Here is a 6000-nt window from a genome sequence, read left to right on the forward strand (position 1 = left end):
GGGTTTTTACCTTGCTCTTTCATCTGCTGTCTGCTTCTCTGTCTTCTCATTTTGTTGAACTTACTGTGTTTGGGGTGTCCTTTTTGCAGGCTGCAGGTTCGTTGTTCCCATTTTTTTTTGGTGTCTGCCCCCAATGGCTAAGGTTTGTTCAGTGGGTAGTGTAGGCTTCCTAGTGGAGGGGACTAGTGCCTGTGTTCTGGTGGATGAGGCTGGAACTTGTCTTTCTGGTGGGCAGGACCGCATCCAGTCGTGTGTTTTTGGGGTGTCTGTGACCTTATTATTATTTTAGGTAGCCTCTCTGATAATGGGTGCAGTCGTGTTCCTGTCTTGCTAGTTGTTTGGCATAGGGTGTCCAGCACTGTAGCTTGCTGGTTGTTGAGTGGAGCTGGGGCTTAGCGTTGAGATAGAGATCTCTGGGAGAACTTTTGCCGTTTGATATTACATGGAGCTGGGAGGTCTCTGGTGGACCGATGTCCTGAACTCAGCTCTCCCACCTCAGAGGCACAGGTCTGACACCCGGCCAGAGCAGCAAGACCCTATCAGCCACATGGCTTGGGAGAAAAAAAGAAAGAAAGAAAGAAAAAATAATAAAAAGAAATAAAGTTATTAAAATAAAAACTAAAAGAAAATTTTTAAAAATTAAAAAGTAATAAAAGAAAGTAAGAAAGAAGAGAGCAACCAAACCAAAAAACTAATCCACCAATGATAAGTGCTAAAAGCTATACTAAAAAAAAAAAGGAGAGACAGAACCCTAGGAGAATGGTAAAAGCAAAGCTATACAGACAAAATCACACAAAGAAGCATACATATACACTCTCACAAAGAGTAAAAGGAAAAAAAAATATATATCTATACATATAAAAAAAAAGGAAGAGAGCAACCAAATCAGTAAACAAATCTACCAGTGATAATAAACTCTAAATACTAAACTAAGATAAACATAAAACCAGAAACCAGTCAGTTCCATACAGCAAACCCCAAGTCTACAGTTGCTCCCAAAGTCCACTGCCTCAGTTTTGGGATGATTCGTTGTCTATTCAGGTATTCCAGAGATGCAGGGTACATCAAGTTGATTGTGGAGGTGTAATCCGCTGCTCCTGAGGCTGCTGGGAGAAATTTCCCTTTCTCTTCTTTGTTCGCACAGCTCCCGGGATTCAGCTTTGGATTCGGCCCCGCCTCTGCGTGTAGGTCGCCTGAGGGCGTCTGTTCTTTGCTCAGACATGACTGGGTCAAAGGAGGGCTGATTAGGGGGCTCTGGCTCACTCAGGCCGGGGGAGGGAGGGGTACGGAGTGCGGGGCGAGCCTGCGGCGGCAGAGGCCAACAGGACGTTGCACCAGCCTGATGCGCGCCGTGCGTTCTCCTGGGGAAGTTGTCCCTGGATCACGGGACTCTGGCAGTGGCGGGCTGCACAGGCTCCTGGGAGGGGAGGTGTGGATAGTGACCTGTGCTTGCACACAGGCTTCTTGGTGGCGGCAGCAGCAGCCTTAGCGTCTCATGCCCATCTCTGGGGTCCGTGCTGATAGCCGCGGCTCGCGCCTGTCTCTGGAGCTCGTTTAGGCGGTGCTGTGAATCCCCTCTCCTCGTGCACCCTGAAACAATGGTCTCTTGCCTCTTCGGCAGCTCCAGACCTTTTTCCGGACTCCCTCCCGGCCATATGTGGCGCAGTAGCCCCTTTTGCGCTGTGTTCACGCAGCCAACCCCAGTCCTCTCCCTGGGATCCAACCTTCGAAGCCCGAGCCTCTGCTCCCAGCCCCGCCCTCCCCGGCGGGTGAGCATTCAAGCCTCTCGGGCTAGTGAGGGCCGGTCGGCACTGATCCTCTGTGTGGGAATCTCTCTGCTTTGCCCTCCGCACCCCTGTTGCTGTGCTCTCCTCCGTGGTTCCGAAGCTTCCCCCCACCTTCCCCTGTCTCCTCTAGTGAAGGGGCTTCCTAGTGCCAGAGGTTCAGGTCCTGTCCCTATTCTTTTGTCTCTGTTTTTTCTTTTTCCTTATGCCCTACCCAGGTATGTGGAGAGTTTCTTGCATTTTGGGAAATCTGAGATCTTCTGCCAACGTTCAGGTGTTCTGTAGGAGTTGTTCCACATGTAGATGTATCTCTGATGTATTTGTGGGGAGGAAGGTAATCTCCACATCTTACTCCTCCGCCATCTTGAATGCCTCGCAAAGCTCCCATTTTTGAGCATATATGATGGCTCTGCTTACTGTGTTACATTGTTTCATTTAATCTTCCGAGAACCCAAGGGATAGAAACAATTACGATCATCTCAATTTTGTAGATGAGGAGTACGGTGCTCAGTAACTTAGGAAAACCATTCATGGTCCCATAATTAGTAACAGGCAGAATTCGGGCTTGAAGATAGACCTGTTGTTCCAAAATTCCATGTTCCCAACCATTCTGTGGGGTGGATTATAGGGCCACTATGCCAGCCTCTGAGAATACAGCAGCACAGCACCAACCTCATTGTACCTCGGCTATGTTGTTGCATTCCAAATCTGGTTTGGAATATGCTCAAACTCTCCTCATCCATTCTCATCCAAAATTATGGTAAATAGTATTTGTTTAAATAAAGATGAAAGGTCCTTTGCTGTCAAGTTCTATGTAAAATATCTGACCTTCAGGGGAGGCCAGTTCTCTAGAAGTCGCAGAAGTGAGCAAAGTGAGAAAAAGACAGCAGAGAAGAGAGGGAATGCATTTCCAAATGACCCAGGACAGATCTGCAATATTTCAATAGCAAAAAAGCCCCCAATATTTCATCTATAAAACAACAGAGCTACTTCTGAGGATTTTGTGAAGATAAAATTTGCCCATCCATACACAGTACTTGGCACAGAGACTAATCCCAAATAAACATCCAATAAATGTTAGTGTAGAATATCTGCTTTAACAAATTTTCAAAGAAGGAAACAGGCAACTCCATTTCCTATGGAAAGACCTGGGTGTGGGTCCAGCCAGCCTTGGGCAACCCTTCCCCTCTCTGGGCCCCAGTTCTTTCATCTGTAAAATGAGGCAGTTTTGAGCAAGTGGTCAGGTTTTATCTAATGGACAATGTAAATTGTGTAACTGACCATCAAATTTCCCTTTTCCTGCTAACTACATGAATGTTTAACTACACAAGCCAAATGTGTGAGCCTACTGTAGAAACCCAAAGCACATGGAGATAGTTTTTGTATCATTCACATTTTCTCTCCATCTCATATCCCTTTTCCTTTCAAAAAAAATTAGTACTGATTTAAAAACATTTTAATACAATGTGTCTCTATAACTTGCATTAACTGTGGTTTTAGAATAAGGTGACACAGTAATGAAAACATGGATTCTGTTTGGGAGGGGGAAATGAGGCTATATATAATTTTGGTTAAAAGTTAAAAGCATAAGTTTTGGTTTCACTACCTTGAGCAAGTTATTTAACCTGCCTTAGTTTCCTCAATTATAAAATGGGACTAACAGCTATAGTTTCCTCATAGGATAATTTTAAATATTAAATGAGATAATGCACTTGATAAATGTTAGCCATTATTATTAATATTTATGTTTTCTCTCTCCAGAACCAGTTCTTATGCCCATTTCAGATGCTCCACTATCGGTTTCTATGAAACAGGGTCTGCCGATGGATTTTAAAAGGAGACGTAGATGTCCTGACTTGGGGCTTTTCTAAAAACAAGGCAATGTTGCCACACAGACAACTGCAATGCGTGGCCCACAACTTTGCCAGGGGCGAAGCAATTCTCACCTTATAGCTGTGGTCCTCTCATTGCTGATGGTGCAGCCTGGAGATGGACGGGAAGGATATCTGAAGGCAGTAGACAGATGGCTCCAAATTTCAATGGCAACGTTTAAGCTTTCGCTTTCGATTATTCATTCAACCCACTTTTACTATTATCTCTATTATTTTACGTAATTGAATGCCTGTTATGTACTAGGCACTGAGGATGCAATGGAGAGCAAGACACATCTCTGCTCTGTTAGATTTTATGTTCACATGGTGGTATTCAGGCAAGTATGCCAACAATTACAACACAGCGTAACAAGTGGTAAGGTAGAGGAAGTCCAGGGAGTTATGGGAGCATGGACAGCTGACCCTAACCCAACCCAAACGTGGAGGGGTCATGGAGGAAGCAACAACTGAGTGGATACCAGAAGGATGACTAGAAGGCAGGCACCATTGTAGGGGAACAGTGTGGAAAGGGTAGGGAAAGGAGGAGAGATCAGTCCAAGCAAAAAAGCCTAGCTTGTGCAAAGGCCAAATGCAAGAGAGAACACAGCAAGTTTGGGGAACTAAAAGATTCCTCTTAGCTGAAGCACGGCAAGCTTGTTCACAGCAGAAGAGACTGGACAGGTAGACTCCAGATCATGGAGGCCACAGTAAGGAGGTTTGGCTCCATCCTGTGAGAAGTGAGGAGCTAGTGAATGCTTTAAGCATGGCAGGGGCATGTCCTTTGTTTTAACTCATGCAGTATTCCACATGCAGGGGGACCTTGGAGTATATCCAACCTACTTCACTGTAAAGATGGGGAAACATAGGTCAAGTGACTTATCTAAGATCACTTAGTTGCAAAACCAGGACCAAAAGGCAAGCCTCTGGATTTCCAAAACAGTGGTTTCAACAAAACCATATTGCTTTCTCTTACAAGCAAATAGAATTCAGGGGCCAGGGAATTATTTTTGCCCAAGATCTAACCAAACACATACATAATTGTCTTTTTTGTTTTTAAGCAACGTGTTCCTGCAAGGTGAAAAGATAAGGAAGGAATCACAGGGAGAAATATGTCTTCCAGAAATCTACAGCATCTAAAATAATACGCCGTATAGAATGAAAATCCAATCTCTCATTGTTAGATATTTGTAATCACTGACACCCAAAATCCCAAGGATCACAGCAGAAAATTAAAAATTAAAAAAAAGAAAGAAACCTCACTTCTGTTTTTAAAGCCATCCTCCACAAACACACCCACAGCTTTCTCACATGGCACCAGGGACAGAATGTATATATATATATATATATATATATATGCCATCCTTTCTGAAATAGCAATTTAAATTAGTATGAGTGATGTAACATCAAACCACAAAGGATCATGAATCCTGAGTGCTAGGGAAATGATGTGAGATCAGGGAGGGCAAAGACTTCCACAAGTTCTTTGCTGAGTGTTGAGTAATGTGGCTCCTCTATAAATAGCCCCTGATGGGAAGAGCTGAGTGATTAACTAGAAATTTGTGTGCCCTTTGGAAATATTTCAGAAAGGTTCTCCTGTAGCAAGACTTTACCGCTTAACTTTAAAAAGTCTCAAATGCTTTCAAATTATTTACCTTGTGAAGTAGGAAAGGCAACTCTTATTTCCCACATTGTAGATAAGGTGGCACCTCAGGAACAGAGTGGTGAAGTGACTTGCTCAGGGGTCCCAAGGTTGGAATTCGGTGCTGCCTGACTTTCACCTGGTTTGAGGGCTCACCAGGCTGCATCTCCATGAGAACCGTTTCTTTGGAGACTTAGAGCAGATAAGTCTTGAGGAGAAAGGTGCCTGTCCTCTCAGTTCTTTCCCGGGCTTTGCCGGTAAATACGTCCTGTCACCATGTACTTGCCTTTTTGTCCATGAGGCAATTAATACTTCCTGAATGAAGCTGAAGGAGATCCCTGCTTCAAAGAGGGCAGCTTCAGAGATTTGGCCCCAGGGAAGTGAAACGGAGGGTGAGAAGGTAATTTTGAACAGAAGAACAGCATCTGGGATCAGACTCCATTGGTGGAAGCCCCCTCTCCCCAACCCTCAGGTTTATTTTCTATCACTTCACCTTGTTCTTCTTCACAGAACGTCTCTCAGTTGGAACCGGACATTTGCTAGGTACATTTATTCTCCATCTCTCCTAATAGATGATAAGCTCCAAAAGTGCCGGGGCCTGTCTTTTGTACACCAGTACCTACTCAGCTCCTGGCACGGTGCTTGGAACAAAATAGGTGCTCGATAAATATTAGGGAGATAAATGAGCACTTGGAAATAATGTGAG

Source organism: Phocoena phocoena, chromosome 3 (assembly GCF_963924675.1).
Source record: "Phocoena phocoena chromosome 3, mPhoPho1.1, whole genome shotgun sequence".
Classification (NCBI taxonomy): Eukaryota; Metazoa; Chordata; class Mammalia; order Artiodactyla; family Phocoenidae; genus Phocoena; species Phocoena phocoena.